Source organism: Pinus tabuliformis, chromosome 4_1 (genome assembly GCF_031772625.1).
Source record: "Pinus tabuliformis cultivar Carrire ecotype Pingquan chromosome 4_1, CPIR1, whole genome shotgun sequence".
Taxonomy (NCBI): domain Eukaryota; kingdom Viridiplantae; phylum Streptophyta; class Pinopsida; order Pinales; family Pinaceae; genus Pinus; species Pinus tabuliformis.
The window spans coordinates 254,497,346-254,515,772 of record NC_142303.1 but is presented as its reverse complement, the minus strand read 5'-3'; the positions used below and the strand labels follow the sequence as shown (position 1 = coordinate 254,515,772).

Here is an 18,427-nt window from a genome sequence, read left to right as displayed (position 1 = left end):
CCAACATAGATCATTTTCTCAGCCATTTTTTATTTTTATTATTATTAACTCCAACTTAATTTTACAAAACCATTTTTATTTTTATTATTATCAACTGTAATTTAATTTTACTAACCTATTTTTATTTTTATTATTATTAACTCAACTTAATTTTACTAAAGCTATTTTTATTTTTATTTTTATTATTATTAACTCCATTTTTATTTTTATTATTATTAACTCCAACTTAATTTTACTAAAGCTATTTTTATTAACTCCACCTTAATTTGGTAAATCAACACCATTAAATCAAACCAACAGTTTTACAGGCGGATGTAAAGATTTCTGTGGGCAGAACAGGAGGGATTCAACAAATATAATTAATTTCAATTAAATCAATGTCGCTTTACAATTTTAATCCACTTACCGATGTGATCTCTATATAAATTCTTGACTTCAGTTGGAAAATGCAACAAGTGGCCCATTGGCGTCGCATTGTTAAAAATATTATAATTATTTTCACCGTTGGTTCACTGACCAATGGTTCATTTGAAAGAATGTTCAGTTGCAAATTCCATAGCAATATACGATATTGATTATAATAAAATATTCACTACTTGATTTTACCAACCTAGATCGTTTTCTCAACCATTTTTATTCTTATCAACTTTTATTTTATTTTATTATTATTATTATTATTTTATTTTTATATTTAAATTACATTAACACATAAAACATTATTTCATTGCACCTCGCAAATCTGAAATGAGAATCTCTCAACACAACTAAAATGACATTACGTCACATCTCATATTGAGTTGAGGTCATTCTTTCGCATAAAAGCAGTCAAATGGTTTTAGTAACAATTCCAATTATGTTCCAGCCAAAGCCGCGCAGGCCGTGATTCCCGTGATTCCTCTCCTCCAGCATAGCAGCATGTAATTGCAAATATAGGTTCCCCTCCTACTCGGTGAAGAACAGATCAGACAAATTCGAATTAATAAATTAACCAGGCGCAGAAGTTCATTTGAGGTATCAAATTCAAATAGACTCAATTCTGGGAACAAATAAACAGTCATATACCTAAGATGCATACAAAATTGCGTTATCATTTCACAGAAAATGATTTTACACGAATGTGTTATTTTGCTTAGAACCCATTAGCAAGCATAGAGATCTGTACGGTGAAGACGTTGATTCCCTCTTAAAGCAAACAAGTTGTAAATAAAATTATCATCCTTACGCCCGATCACTCCAATTTTACAAGAATCCCAGGTGCACATTTCACAATATTTACAAATATACGTACGAAATGTAATAATTAAGAACCATCAGCCAAAAAAACCAGCGAGCAAAAGCAACGACTATAAATAGGAATATAATCACTTCAACTTATAGACAACTTCCAAAGGTTTGGTGATAACAGTTGGCAAGTACCCTTCTAAATTACATTACATGACACCTTAAATTTCATATATCTGCTAACATCGAGACAACCCATAATACCATTACATTACACCTTAAATGTACAAAGGTAGAAGGTGCTGATTAGAGAACATAAAACCGATATCCCAACTTATTCATTTCATCACCCAAACTGATTCATCCCGCGATAAAATGAGAAAATCTGAATATCAGACAAATAGAAGACCTCAATTAGAGGAAAAATCAGCCGCTGACACTGTCACTATATCCAGGAATACTGGAATCATGATCGAAGACACAAAAGAATGGTCAAACAGAACAGATTCCTAGCTCATAAGAGAACAAGACAAAACAACATACACTGTCTAGCTCATGATGAATGCAAATCACAGTGCAGAAGGCCACTCCAAATGGCTACGATCGAAGCCAAGTAGCACAAAAACCCGCTCATAGATACAACAATCGCGTGCACGCCAGGCGCTATGACAGTCCAATGATCGAACAGGCTGAAAGCATGGGAAAAACAACCCTCACGAAGCCACAACTAACTTCGCAATAAATATTACAAAGCCTGCATGCCGCCTTCTTCATTTCACAGGAAGGGCGAGCAAGATATTCGGACATATCTCTGAATCATGGAAGGCTGCCACCTTAAGTATCATTTTATCACAAGATAGTTCTGACTCGAACATTCATTATATGTGCTGACTCATAGAAGGCGGCCCGCTGATCAGAAGCAGATATGCAATCAAGAATTGACATCTCGCTTGGAAAAATGACGAAACGTAGAACTCATCTTGCTTTGAAACCAATCTTGGGACACGCATTGACATCTCGCTTGGAAAAATGACGAAACGTATAACTCATCTTGCTTAGAAACCAATCTTGGGACACGCTCGCCTGAGAAGAACTCATTCAGACATATCCGCTGATTAGAAGCAGATATGCAATCAAGAATTGACACGCTCGCTTGGAAAAATGACGAAACTTAGAACTCGTCTTGCTTAGAAAGCTATCTTGGAACACGCTAGCTTGAGAAGAACTTATCTAGCTCAGAAGCCTATCTTGGAACACGCTCGCTTGAGAAGACCCATCTTGCTCAGAAACCACCTTTGAAGATGCAGTCTTGACACACAGCCAAGAGGCAATCTAGAGAAGTGAAGAACCATTCTAGACCAGTGTTACAATGCACAACGGAGGTCGGAGGTGAAAAGAACATAGTACAGTCAAAAGTTAAGAGAGAGAAGAATATTGAAGACAGTAGCGAATGCACCACTCCAAAGAACAATCGCTTACAACCACAACTGGAAAAGTTAACCAACCCTACTGTGGCAACTCAACGACTACGATTTTAAAGCAAGCTAAAAGAAATGAATATATAATGAGAAAAATCAGAACGTGGTTACCTTAAAAGTAACATAATCATGGTGTCTAACAATCCGATGAATGCGGTAAGAGTTAAAAACAGCGAGGAAAACTGAACTACACCGGAGAGACGAGCTTTTGGGAGCCTTCATAAAATAACCATTCACTGGCAGACCCCAATAAAATATTGCTTTGCCACATCAAGGCTGAACCATTACAGCACAACCTGTAGATATAGCTTGATCCAGTACACCTTCGTCAGAGACAGAATACCGCTTGTCTCAAATATATTAGATCATAAAAACCATCACACCTTCAAGATACAGGACCAAAACGAAAAAACCAAAATGGCCTATTTGTAATTGTAATCCTTACTATTCCCAAGGAGGATATGGCGACTAAGCCGCCTAAAGCAGTCCTCAATCATTGAAAACCTCTGATGTATTATGCCCCTGCTTATCCTCTTGTTCTACTTTCACATGAATGGATAATATGATCTTGCACCTCTAACAAAGAGAAGTATTATGTCTAATACGATCTAATATGATTTTGCACCTCTGACTGGCTAACATGATAGCAGTTAAAACAGCAAAGAAAACTGAGTTACTGAACAGCCGGAGGCTTTCAGGTACCTGAGAGACGAGCTTTTGAGAGCTTTCAGCAAATAACCATTCATTGTTAGACCCCAATAAAATATTGCCTTGCCACTTCATCTGAACCATTACAGCACAACCTGTAGATATAGACAGAATACCGCTCGTCTCAAATATATTAGACCATAAAAACCATTACACCTTCACGATACGGACCCAATAAGGAAAAAACAAGGAAAAAGAAATCACGGGTTTGGGATTGTGATCCTTACTATAGCCCAGGAAAATATATGGCTACTAGGCACCCAAAGCAGTCCTCAAACATTGAAAACACACTTATTATCCAGATGTATTATGCCCCTGCTTATCCTCTTGTTTTACTTTCACATGAATGGCTAATATGACCTTGCACCTCTAACAAACAGAGGTAACTACAACTAAAACCACTCTTCAGAGCTCTTGGATGATGTTTTCGATCCAATGAAATATTTGCTTGGTCACTTCAAGGCTGAACCGTTACAACAGCACAACCTGTAGATATAGCTCGATCCAGTACGCCTTCGTCAGAGACAGAATACCGCTTGTCTCAAATATATTAGATCATAAAAACCATTACACCTTCAAGATACAGGCCCAAAACGAAAATACAAAAATGACCTGTTGTAATCCTTACTATTCCCGAGGAGGATATGGCGACTAAACGTCTAAAGCAGTCCTCAATCATTGAAAACCTCTGATCCATACGTATTATCGCCCTGCTTATCCTCCTGTTCTACTTTCACATGAATGGCTAATATGATCTTGCACCTCTAAGAAAGAGAAGTATATGTCTAATACGATCTAATATGTTTTTTTTTTTGCAGCAAAGAAAACTAAGTTACTGGAGAAAATAACCATTCATTGGCAGACCCCAATAAAATATTGCCTCGCCACTTCATCTGAACCATTACAGAACAACCTGTAGATCTAGACAGAATACCGTTTGTCTCAAATATGTTAGACCATAAAAACCATTAGACATACACGATACAGGCCCAATAAGGAAAAAAAGAAAAAAGAAATAAAATCACCGGTTTGGTATTGTGATTCTTACTATTCCCAAGGAGCATATGGCGACTAGGCACCCAAAGCAGTCCTCAAACATTGAAAACACACGTATAATCCAGACGTATTATGCCCCTGCTTATACTCTTGTTTTACTTAGACATGAATCGCTAATATACCGTTTGTCTCAAATATGTTAGACCATAAAAACCATTAGACATACACGATACAGGCCCAATAAGGAAAAAAAGAAAAAAGAAATAAAATCACCGGTTTGGTATTGTGATCCTTACTATTCCCAAGGAGCATATGGCGACTAGGCACCCAAAGCAGTCCTCAAACATTGAAAACACACGTATAATCCAGACGTATTATGCCCCTGCTTATCCTCTTGTTTTACTTAGACATGAATCGCTAATATGCCCTTTGCACCTCTAACAAACAGAGGTAACTACAACTAAAAACCACTCTTCAGAGCTTAATAGCAAATCTCTTGGATGATGTTTTCGATCCAATGAAACATTTGCTTGGTCACTTCAAGGCTGAACCATTACAGCACAACCTGTAGATATAGCTCGATCCAGTACACCTTCGTCAGAGACAGAAAAACGCTTGTCTCAAATATATTAGATCATAAAAACCATTACACCTTCAAGATACAGGCCCAAAACGAAATACAAAAATGACCTATTTGTAATTGTAATCTTTACTACTCCCAAGGAGGATATGGCGACTACGCGTCTAAAGCAGTCCTCAATCATAGAAAACCTCTGATCCAAACGTATTATGCCCCTACTTATCCTCTTGTTCTACCTTCACATGAATGGCTATTATGATCTTGCACCTCTAACAAAGAGAAGTATATGTCTAATATGTTTTTGCGCCTCTAAATGGCTAACATGATAGCAGTTAAAACAGCAAAGAAAACTGAGTTACTGAACAGACAGGCTTTCAGGTACCTGAGAGACGAAAACTGAGTTACTGAAAAGACAGGCTTTCAGGTACCTGGGAGACGAGCTTTTAGCTTTCAGAAAATAACCATTCATTGGCAGACCCCAATAAAATATTGCCTTGCCACTTCATCTGAAACATTACAGAACAACCTGTAGATATAGACAGAATACCGCTTGTCTCGAATATATTAGACCATAAAAACCATTACACCTTCACGATACAGGCCCAATTAAGGGGAAAAAAAAAAATCACCGGTTTGGGATTGTGATCCTTACTATTCCCAAGGAGAATATGGCGACTAGGCACCCAAAGCAGCCCTCATTGAAAACACACTTATAATCCAGACGTATTATGCCCCTGCTTATCATCTTATTTTTCTTTCACATGAATGGCTAATATGACCCTGCACCTCACAAACAGAGGTAACTACAACTAAAAACCACTAACATTGAAAACACTTGTTCAACTAAGGGCTGATCCATACGTATTATGCCCCTGCTTATCCAACGTCCTGCACAATTTATGCCTAGGGCGGCAGATTGTGGAGTAATCATAATATATCACTAAAATATATGTAGACAAACTAAAGTCATGCAAACACTACAAAGTACACACTCAAAAGAGGACTAATCCTTAAAGTCATGCAAAGATTATAAAGTACACGCTCGGAAAGAGTTGTAGATCTATAGACCTGCGATATTTTGTCAGATGGCTGTTTGCTGATTTGTCAGATGGCTGTTTGCTGAAAAAATTTCAAGAGAATACTCTGCTTTCTATGACTAACTCGCAAATGTAGAGGAATACTATATCTGCATTAATTACATTGAATACTGGAGCTTGCCGGAGGTAGAGTGATGGAGTTGCCAGAATGTCCATGGATATGTATGGCTTTCATGGCTCAGGGTAGCAATAAGGTACTGGCAACCAATAAATCTTATGCATTAATGGCCCAATAGCATGGGATTTATTGGTTGCCAATATATTTAGCCTGCAGCCCAAGGACCAATTCTTTACCAAATCAGGCATCGCAATGATTAGAGACAACGATAATGCCAAATAGACTTGACTACACGAATATAACACAAAAATATTCGACACCAAACCGTATATGTAAATCCTGTAAGAGATCCTGTAATTAAGTCTTCTTGAATAAGTTGCAGGAATCAATCCGTTTGCTATGATCGACTTCCAAATTTCGGGAAAGACCCTGCAGCCCAAGGATCAATCATCTCTCAAATCAAGTATGAGAAGGACCAATAACGCCAATTGTTGTGGACGGCGGCCTACCATCAATCTGCAAGGATTAATCATCTCTCAAATCAAGTATGAGAAAGACCAATAACGCCAATTGTTGTGGACGGCGGCCTACCATCCCTAAGATTGAAGAGGATGAAATGATTCAGCTAATACTTTCAATTGCACTAGCCAATGGTGTAGACGGCCACCCATCCAGTAGATCTTGTCATCCAGTAGATCTTGTCATCCAGATAGGCCAACACGAGCAGATCCCCTTCGGGTAACCCAAAAGCATAAGATCATACGTTCCTGTTATCAACGACCAAAAAGGTCCGCTTCTTTACAAAGCATATGCTCATATATAGTTATAAAGCATACACAATCCACACCCTAAGAAAATATAATTAACCTAATTACTTAGAGAGCTAAGTTTCCACTGGTTTATATTGATCCTCGAACCACAACAGAAAAAACATATTTAACCTAATAACTTGAGTGAAACTTCACAAAAATAACTGAAAGAATGCCCTAGATTTCTGAATAAGCAAATTGAAATGCATCGCTTGCCCTAGATTTCTGATAAGCAAATTGAAATGCGTCGCTTGCTATCTCCATAGACCTATGGAAAACCCATCCCCAATCCATAATCGCATCCCCAGTTCATCTCAACATAAGCAGATGTAAAAAATTAAGGTGTTAGAATATATAATAGTAGAAACAAGAGAAGTACAGAAATTAACAATAGACAGCACCAGAGAAAAATAAGGTGGGTTGGAACAGTAAAAAAGCACTCAAATTAGGGGCAGAGATGACCACTGATGAAAAACCGTACGACTCTGTATCGCGGGAAGAAAAATACCAACGACTAATGCTATTTTAAACTGTCTGCAAACGACCACAAGCAAGACGCCTAAGATGCGAAAGATAGATGAAAACCCTTTAACCCTTCCACCGCGTTTGCCTTCCATCCCTGTAAAGGGGGGAACGGTAGGAATGAAGCGAATGAATCTGATTTTACAAAATCCATAACTCATCAATTTATAGGTGTAGCGGGTAAATGGACGGTGAAGATTAAGCGGTGGAAAAAGATGGACGAAAGTGATCAAAACGCCAGCTGGAAAAGAATAAAGAAGGCAATGCTGCATTGGATTCTTATCTTTTTGTACCACCGACTTATATTAATTTGAATGTTAGCGCCAGCTGGAAAAGAGAACAGAAGCCGTGCCGTGCATTGCATTCTTATCATTTTGTACGACCGACTTATTTTAATTTGAAGCTATTAGAGATATGACCTGACCTTGATGGACCCAAGGAAATTAAAACGGGGTGAAAGACAATCAATAATTGGGGTGGTTTCAACTATTTAGTTATTTATTAGTAAAGAGAGGTAAATTAAATTGGAAGTGTTGAATTGGTAAAATTGTAATTTGATGTAAAATACTAATTATTGTATTAGATGTAGGTTGTTTAATGTGTTTGTGTTAAATTGATAATATACGATTAAAATAATAATTGAAATATTAAAACAATGAGAGTTGAATATTCTAGTGGCAAGTAAATGTCTTAAATAAAAGCTCTCTTCTTGGCTAGCTCTTAGTGGCAAGTTTTTTACATGGGAAGTTCTCTAGAAGAGATGTTGGTTCAAGCCTAACGGATACCCTCTATGTAAATTTAAGAGGAATGCTCTCTCCACTTGTTAATTTGTTGTAGCTATACTAGATTGTAGCTATTATTTTGAGGTATTTTAAGCCCAAAGCAATTTGCGCTGGCCAAAGTCCTTCTAATTGTTTTTCGTTATGGTAAAATTATATTGATAAATGGTAATGATGAATTCATTGGTTTTACTTTCAAAAACCTTAAGGAATTAGAAGATTAGGTATAAAACTACTTTGTGGGATTTGATCCCAAAACCACTGATTTGCAAATATCCACTCAATGAAATGTTATTTCGTTGAAACCCTGCACAAATGTTTGATATAAGCAAACCCACTTCTGTAAAGTTGTCGAAGCCCAAAAGCCTGAAAGCCTATAGCTAGAACTATAATCAACACCCCCGAAATTTCTAACCCTTGACAGAATCAAGAAAAAAGGAAGAAAAAGACACACTCGTGATAGCGAAGTTACGAACTTTTCACAGTTCGTCATCAAACATATTCCAATTAAAACCCTAACGTAAATCAATAAAAAAATTAAAGCTTGCAGAGTACATAATGAAATAGATCAACTACCTATTTTTTATTAACAAAGAAGCCTCGAAGAATTCTAATCTCTCAACTTCAAAAGAAAAGAAATGTGTGAGCCACTGAAACACGGTCCATGACAACCTGATCATTCTTTTATCAAGAAATTCGTTGAACACTCTGGAAGTTTGCAAGTTTTTTTCCTCTCAACCTGGAGTTGGATCAATTGGAGATCAATCTTAATTGGCATCAATTTAGTCATTTACCCCGCACTTAATTGGCATTTCAGGCTAGGTGAATAATTTTGAAGTAATCGCGTGCTTGCCCCTATTCTTTTTATGCATTTCATGATGGTCTTAGATGTATGAAAGTGATTATTTATGTTGATTCCATTGAAGCTTGCTTGAAGGTACATTCCCAAAAGAAACAATAATGGATCCAATCCATAAAATTGCTAATGTGTTCACGTTTTTTTTATCATGTGAAGAGGAAAACAGTTATTCATTGTTACCATATTCAGTGCTCCGTAGTCTATGCTCAACCACCATTCACCTTGTTCTCTAGTCACCTTTGAACCATTCCAATTTTGAGCATTATAAGTAACCACAATATTTGGCAAGATGTAATATAATACAAGATAGTTGACTGTAATTTCCAGCTAAATCAAAATGCAAGTGCAAGGATTCCCTAACAAAGCAAAAGGAATGAAAAACTCACATTTAATTTGTCAAACAAGTGCTCAAATATGCAAGCAAGAGTCAAGAATGAAGACAAAGTTGTCTTTGAATTTTCAAATGGTTAAGTTTCACTCACTTGAGTGCATGCTTATAAAAATTAATTAAACACTTATCATTCACAAGTCTCAAGCTTGCTTGAAATGTGAAACTCTTTTGTGAGCCCAAAGCTTTGAAAAGATGAAGAGGCTTAATGGGTAGAGGAAAGGATAGGAAATAGGAAGGTCAAGAGCCATGAATTCGTGTTATAAAAAGAAGCTTGCTCTTCAAGCAAAAGGGGGTTATTTTGGTCATTGTAAGTTATCTTAGTGATTAGCTAGTTGCTGTTATACTCTTGCAAAATGTAACTGTGTGAACTATCATCTCTTTCTTAGCTTTATTGGTGCGTGTGGATATGAGCATAGAAATTGCAGACTATTTTCTTATTTTATGCTTATTCTCACTCATATTTTGGCCTGCTAACTCAGTTCCAGAATAGGGAGGTTCATTATAGTGGTGAACTCCCTTATGCCTTGAATCTTCGACTATGCGTAGAATGTAGTTGTAAACTATTTTCTCTATTGTTTTATGTTTAATTTGTTTCATTGTCAACCTAGTTAAGTGACAATGTAGTGTGCTTAGACATTGAACTACAACTAGCTCTCCTCCTAGCTTTAAGTACAACAACAACTATGTATTATGAATCATTAGTATCTATCTCAAAACATTGTTGCAAAACAGGAAGGGGAAGCACAAAAATTGAAGGGAACCCTTGAGCTTCTAAAAAGATCAGTCAACATCCAAGCTCCATGAAAGCCATTTTTATTTGTCAAACAAATTTAGCAAGCAAGCCAGAACTTTGACCTCATTTGGATTTGCATGCACAACAAATTCATCAATAAGCAAGGACAAATATATAACTACTTGGGTCATGCAATCTCTATGTCAAATAGCTCACTATCAATCTACAAACTCCAGTAAAACTAATGTTGGGAGCAAACAAGTTTTTTAAGAGAGGTGGTGGCAGAGAAATCATTGTGCCAACGTATTTAAGAAAGCAATTCAGAGAGTGTGCATGTTGGGCCAAGTATATGCCCAGAAATTAAGGTATTGTGGATTTGGATGAGATAAAATAGACATGATAACCAATAGGACCTTGGTTAGTTGGTGAAACAGGAATGTCTCAAACCTACCAAAGGTTTTAATTTTCAAAACATAAGTTTTCTAATTCATTGACTACTTACTTGATCACAGACTAGGCTATGTGCAAATCTGGGCGAACTTACTGCTTCTAAATCACAGGGATCTTTTGATTTGAGATAGGATGGAAATATTTGTGCAAACAACCAAGGTTTCATCTTCCATCAGTGAGTGCCAGAAACAAAGATACAAATCCTACACAATGCAAATCCTAGGTAAATTTGGTAGAATACATGCCAGATAGAGAAATACAAATCCTACACAATGCAAATCCTAGGTAAATTTGGAAGAATACATACTAAGTACAAATGCCAGGGAAATTTGGCTGAATAGATAGCCCGCCTCTAGCTTCTCGGTTGTCGGATATTTCCAGATGTTAGGGATCTAGTTCTTTCAATTTGAAATAAGATGGGGATCGGTTGAAGGGATCTTACCTAATTACAGGAATCTAAATATTTCTATTTGTGATATGATGGTAATCTTTGACTTTGCGAACAAGTATGATATTGACATGATACCGAAAAAGGCATAAAAGATAACTAAACATTCCCAAAAGCAACAATAATGGATCCAATCCATAAAATTGCTATTGTGTTCATTTTTTTATCATATGAAGAAGAAAAGAGTTATTCATTGTTACCATATTCAGTGCCCTATAGTCTATGTTCAACCGCCATTCACCCTATTCTCTAGTTACCTTGGAACCATTCTAGTTTTGAGCATTATAAGGAACCACAATATCTAGCAAGCTGCAATATAATGCAAGATAGTTGACTATAATTTCTAGCCAAGAAAGCAAAATCCCTAATTGTAGAAATTAACTTTGAAGATCTGTATGAACTTGGTATGGTATATTGTTTTTGATCCATTCCTTAGACCTTTTCCATTACCTCCTCATATTCAGTCAACATAAACTTGAGATAATTCACAGCGTAACTTGTAAGCTTTCGTGGACTCCCATAAACAAACATCCTTGAATTTTCCTTTACCTGCTTCCCAAAGCCCCACATAACTTGACAAGCACTGTGCACCAAGTGCTTCTCTATTTTACATGACTGAGGTCTGATTTACAGGCCCTTCAAAAACCACTCTGAAGTCCCCCCTCAATGTCTCCAATCCTTCAACCATGTCCAACAACTTGAACAACTTTTCCAGTTCTCTCTGGCTTAAACTATGTCAGTGCTTTCGTACCACTTCCTAAAACCAATTTATGAAAGAAATTTGTTCACAATTCAATATCAAATGTCTCAAAGATCCTGCTACATAGCTTCCTCTCAAAAGAAACCAAGACCTTCACTGTCTTCCTTAACACATTTCTAACAAAAACTAATCCAATTTTATGTGCAATTCACATGGAATTCATTAAAAGAGAGTCATAATCTCTCTAATCCCATAAGCTCTTGTAGATTTGACTTGCGGCTCGATCCTACAGGTGCCATATCATCTGGATTCTTGCTAGGAGGAATAAGTGGAAAATCCTCTGCCTTTTGATGATATCTAACAGCAAATGGCCCAAAAGGTGCAAAGAGACACTGGTAGGTTTGTTTAAGTGGAATGCATTTGTAGATATGATTTGTATATTACATAATTCATATGTTGGTAAAGTCTGAGAAGAAGTTTGAGTTCATTAAGTATGAATTTATTTATTTTAAGAACTATGAGGAAACATATCTCTTTTTTGTAGAGAGAATTAATGTGAGGTCCAAATTTGAATCATGGAAGTTTTGGAAGATTATAGGCTTCAAAATGATTAGCCTAACAATATTGGCATGTAAACATCCCTATAAATTAATTTAAAGAATCCAACTTAGTCTTCCCATACTATTCAATTTTCCTTTGTAAAACCACAATGAAACAAAATAAATAGAGTTTGGCATTGCATTAATTGAGCATATCATTTAATTCCAATAAGATTCAATGACAAAGAGGTAACAAAATAACACTACAATCTCTCCATGGAAGAAAATTTTCTTTAAGGCCCATTATAGCATCATATGAAACCATGGCACTCAAACCATGTGTCATTAATTAAATTAGAAAACACATTCTAGTTACTCAAAAACATAAGTTTTGAATAGGAGCAATATCATAAAAGTAGCAATAATATTGTACATGTTATCCAATGTAGGTTACGCACTCAAATCATGTACTTGTAAAGTGATATAATTGAAAGTAACAACATTAACAAGTATTTATATACAACAATCAACAAATGAAATTTGAATCATATACAATGTTGATGAGCATTATCATAGAAGTGGCAACAATATTGTACATGCTATGCAATGTCTTGTTTGAAATTTTACATATTGTGTATACATAGAGACTTGTTTGGCAGTTAATAACTAAACACATATACAATAAGAGTATTTTATGACATATAGATGTAATTGATAGTGAGCAACAAATCATATATATATGATGATGCAGGGCATCAACAACACCAATTAATGTTTATTGTGGTGCCAAATTGTGAAAGTTGTTCCTGCAATTGAGCCCATATTTTCCTATGTGCGTCCCTTCATGGATGTGAATTGTTTGTTTGTTTATTTGTTTGTTTTTTTTGTTTTTTTGTTTTTTAACATATATACAATAAAAGTATTTTATGACATATAGATGTAATTGATAGTGAGCAACTAATCATATATACATGATGATGCAGGGCATTAACAACACCAATTAATGTTTATTGTGGTGCCAAATTGTGAAAGTTGTCCCTGCAATTGAGCCCATATTTTCTTATGTGCGTCCCTTTCATGGATGTGAAATTTATTATTATTATTATTATTATTAATTTTATTTCTTTATTTTATTTTTTTTTTTATTTTTTTTTTTCAGTATTTTTATTATCTTCCGTAACAATTCAATAGTTGGATGCAAACAATAAAGAGGCAATGATTGTCGAGGCAGGATCCTTGCTTGAATATCTTGTAAGGTAAGTTCTTGTTGCTAAATTTCTTGGCAATATTCATATAGCATGCACAAGTAGTTTGTATCCATACCTGTTGACCAATAAAAAAGAAAAATAGTAAGTGATAATGGATGTGTTTGCTGAAAACATTTTTTTTTAAGAAATGAAGTAAAATAAATATTTTTTAAATAAGTGTAAAACAATATGAGGTTAAATGTAATAGCAAGCAAGTGTATGTGAAATTTGGTTAAGTAGCAAGTGATGTTTACCATGTGGGTAAATTTGGAAGACAGGGTGTATGGTTGGCTAGAGTGTATTCTCCTGCACAGATTTTGATGCGAGCAGTGATTCCTTTCGTTGTCTACGTTTTAGATATGGATTCTCGTGCATGTGTGCGATGTGTGAGAATGGAAATGATGGATTTATTTGAATGTTTTCCAGTGACCGCACTCTTGAAATTGCAGTGAATGTTAAACCTTGGCGTTCTTTGGTGCCAATGTCTACCATTGCTTTGTCTAATGTCATTCCTTATGACTTGTGTATCACTAAAGCCCATGTCATTCAAAGTGGTATCTGTTGGCGAGCACCCCTTGTGATGGGGAAAATGGGGGTACATATGTTGGGTGTGAAATGTCCCATGGCGTTCCTTTGTATTGGCTAAAGTCAACAATCACGAAGGATGGCAATTATGGGGGCTTTGAGTCAGGTGAATAAAATATTGAAATGAATTTCCCAAGTGCGCCATTGACAAGGCCTGCATTTACCCACAAGTTGTTGGTGAGTATACATTTGTGTTCAATGCATAAGAGCACTTTTGCGTCCAAATGCTCATCTTTTGTTGTAGTAGAAGTATGTTTCCTTTGTTGTCTTGCAGAGAAAAGTGCTACTGGCATGTTCAATTTTTTAAGCATTCTTTTATTATGCAAGACAACTAAGTTGTTCATTGCATATAGGTGCATGGAGTATTGAAATGTTTGTTGCTCTTCATGCGTAAGAGAGGAATTTGTCCTTGACATTAGGAGTTTCCAATCTTCAAGAGTAGATATTCCATTTATGAGATTTGTGAGCATTTACCGGAAAGGAACCTGGGACAGTTTAGCTCCTTGTTGGCGAAAAACAGTTGAAAGTCTTATGAATGTGACAAAGTTGCACCAAAGTGCAGTGCCATGTGATGTGCCAAGGTGTAGAGGGATGTCTTTCACAGATGACAGCTGGCCTAAATCCCCGACAAGGATAATGGAGTGTGTTGGGTCCCTATAATACTAGTGATTACCCCATTACTATTGTAGTTGCATCCCTTATTAATATTGATGTGCCCCTATTATCCCCATATTGTTATTATTGTGCCTCATAGAATCCCTCTATTGTTATTTTTGTGGCTTTATATTATTATTGTTAGGTCGGCTGGGTTATATTGTGACTCCTTAGACTCCTATATATAGAAAGGAGGTTTTGTCATTTGAATCATCCAAGAATTGTTCATTTATGTGATGTAAAGGAGGTTGCCCCCTCGAAGAGGCTGAATTCTAAGGCATTGATCTATCTTTTCTTGAGTTGGTTTCATAACATTTGGCATCGGAGCCTTGGATTCTAGGGTTTCGCTGCTCCAAATAGGTCATCATGGCATTTTCGCTATAAGTTTTTTTTTGCGATGTTTCGGAAGCTAAAAAAAACCCATTTGAGAAGACATCACGCTGAACCTCGGGTCTGAATTTCAGATCTTTTCACGCTATATTTTCGGAGATATGATTTGAGGAAGTTGGTCTTTTTGCAGACTCCTTAATTACATTCCAAACATGTGACCTGGGGAAAAGCGTCATAACTTTCTCTCTGAGCATCGGATTGAAATTTCGTAAGAAGTTACAGAAAGAGGACGGACTGTAGTTTCTTGTAGATATTTTTCAGAGCCAAAGGTCTAAACAGTGACTCGTGGCACGTCGTACAAGTTCGCTCTACTGAACTAGTCTATAATCAAGTCACTGTGGGAGATTTCACATAACTCCTCCTTGGAGAATCCAATTTGGGTCAGACTGGTGGCATTGGAAAGAGGACACAAAGGGTTACTATATGTCACAATTTTAGAACTGGATGATCAGAAAATACAGAGATACCTCAGAGGCAATATCGAGCTCCTACAAAGTGAAAAAAAGGGTGCGTAGATTTTTTAAATTTTTGCTTAAGCTTGGTTTGAAAATTTATTTTGAAGGAATTCAAAGGGAATAGTAGAGCATTATTATTGGTAACTAATGCCCTGAGGAAAGAAAATGCAAACACCTAGTAAGCAACCTGAAAGCTCTATCATGACTCATGAAGAAGAGGAAGAAATGCTACATGATATATCAAAATTACAAGAACATGTGCAACAAATGTCACTCTCACAAAAGCTAACAGAAGCTAAGATAAATGGTGTGGAAGCTAAGATGAATGGCATGGAAGCTAAGATGGACAAATTGAAGATAGATTTGAACACAAATTTGAAGACAGACATGGCAGATTTGACAAAATTTCTACAAGAAATACTTACTAATGGTGAAAAGGTAGTAAAGAAAACTCATGATGCAAACAAAAGAAATGTTAATCATGATTTATTAGACCCTAATGTGGGATCGAAGAACCACCATATTCCAAAAATCGATATGAGGAAGTTTGATGACAAGGATCCCGCAACATGGATATTACAAATGGAGCAATTTTTCGATCTCAATAATGTGCAAAACACACAAAAGGTACGTATTGCAACTTTATATTTGGAACCAAATCAATTCGTATGGTATCAATGGCTTTGCTCTCATAAACAAATTATCACTTGGACAATTTTTATGGAAGAATTGATAGCACATTATGAGGATACAAAAAGCAACACCTTTTTTAGCCAATTGATAAGTCTCAAACAAAAGGGTTCAATAATGGAGCACATTGAGGAGTTCCAAAAATTGAACATAAGGGTAAAAAATATTCCAGAGGAGCATAGGATTGATGTGTTCATAGGGACTTTAAAGGATAATATTCAACACGATGTTCGCCTTTGGGAACCTGATTCATTAGAAAAGGCATTCAGGTTAACAAGAAAAATGGAAAGCAAAATTATGGCAAGCAGGAAGCATACCACTCACAACTATAAAGATGGAAGTGTGGTTACCCCTAGTCTTCCACAACCTATAAGGTTGACACCACAACATTTGGAACAAAAAAGAGAAAAAGGGCTTTGTTATAGTTGTGATAGCAAATACACTAAAGATCATAAGTGTGCTAAGAAGAAATTATTCTACATAGATTGCAAAGAGGAAGAAGAAAAGGAGCAAGAAAGATCAAAAGAAGAGGATATACTCGAGGAACAAAGCCTAGATAAAGAAGAAATGAATCCAACCATATCTTGTAATACATTGGCGGGAATTACCACTCCTCAAACCATTAATATAGAAGGACAAATCAAGAAGAAAAAGGTAATAGTGTTGATTGATTTAGGAAGTACCCACAATTTTGTTCATTGTAAGGTAGCAAAAGAATTGAATTGCTTCTTATATCCAGCACCAGAGTGTCAAGTGATGGTTGCAAATGGAGGAACAATAAATTGCTCTAGAAAGTGCCATAATATCAAGCTATCGATGGGAGAATATGTATTGACTAGCCCAATGCTTTCCATTCCAATGGGAGGTGTTGATGTTGTACTAGGAGTCCAATGGCTACAATCCTTGGGTACAATAGCTTCTAATTTTCAAGAACTTTTCATGAAATTTTCCATGGAAAGAAAGGAAGTTGAATTAAGGGGTATTGCAGGGAAACCGGGAAAGATAATTAGCTCTAATGGTATGACAAAGCTTCTAAAAAAGGAACAAAGGGGTGTAATTGCACAATTATGTTCGCTAGATGTTTCCACATTGCAATCATCTACTTCTCCATATCTCCAAAAAGTCTTGGACAATCATTCCAAGGTATTTGAGACTCCCAAAGGTCTCCCACTTATTCGTGATCATGATCATGCTATTCATTTGATTCCAGGAAGTGTTCCTCCAAACATCAGGCCGTACAGATATCCCTATGCCCAAAAGAGTGAAATTGAACGTATGGTTGCAGAAATGCTAGAGGCTGGTATAATTCAACCGAGTCAAAGTTCTTTCTCTGCTCCAGTAGTATTAGTGCACAAGAAGGATGGATCATGGAGCATGTGTCCGGATTATAGGGAGCTTAACAAGCTCACTATTAAAGATAAGTTTCCCATTCCCGTCATTGATGAATTACTGGATGAGTTGCATGGATCAATTTACTTCACCAAGTTGGATCTTCGTTCAGGATATCATCAAATCAGAATGAAGAGTGAAGACATTCCGAAAACAACATTTAGAACTCATGAGGGTCATTATGAATTTATGGTCATGCCTTTTGGCCTTACCAATGCACCTTCAACATTTCAAGGTTTGATGAATTCCATTTTCAAACCATTCTTTAGAAAATTTGTGTTAGTATTTTTTGATGATATACTAATCTACAGCAAGTCTTGGAAGGATCATGTTGAACATGTTGACAGGGTGCTACAAGTATTGGAGGAGAAACAATTATATGCAAAAAGATTCAAATGTTTCTTTGGAGTACAAGAGGTGGAATATCTGGGTCATATTGTATCTCATGAAGGAGTTAAGGTAGACCCTAGCAAAATTAAAGCCATTAAGGAATGGAAAATCCCCACATCCATAAAGCATCTGTGAGGATTTCTCGGGTTGACAGGGTATTATCACAAGTTTGTTAAGAATTATGGGAGAATAGCAGCACCTCTAACAACATTATTAAAGAAAGATGCATTTTCATGGACTCCAAAAGCAACAAAGGCCT

At 36.3% G+C, this 18,427-nt stretch overlaps 1 protein-coding gene and 1 long non-coding RNA gene across 22 annotated transcripts in view; both read right to left on the bottom strand.

Moving 5' to 3' along the window:
• Nucleotides 1-1,815: 1,815 nt before the first annotated feature.
• LOC149175240 (uncharacterized) overlaps nt 1,816-18,427 on the bottom strand; it is a 109,116-nt gene continuing 92,504 nt past the window's right edge. For 19 of the 20 annotated variants that reach the window (XR_016257992.1, XR_016257991.1, XR_016257993.1 and 16 more), the window contains one exon: nt 1,816-2,995. The gene's annotated coding sequence lies outside the window, so the exon portion shown is untranslated. The remainder of the gene's footprint in view (nt 2,996-18,427) is intronic. The other variant, XR_016257972.1, reaches the window with a different exon arrangement.
• On the bottom strand, nt 2,271-6,161 carry LOC149175241 (uncharacterized). 2 transcript variants are annotated; one of them, XR_016257999.1, is made up of 4 exons: nt 4,456-6,161; nt 3,402-3,502; nt 3,145-3,275; nt 2,271-3,007 (listed from the first exon to the last, which is right to left on the bottom strand). It is a non-coding gene; the product is annotated as an uncharacterized LOC149175241 (long non-coding RNA). The 2 variants fall into 2 exon arrangements; XR_016257998.1 differs by having other exon boundaries at nt 2,271-3,275.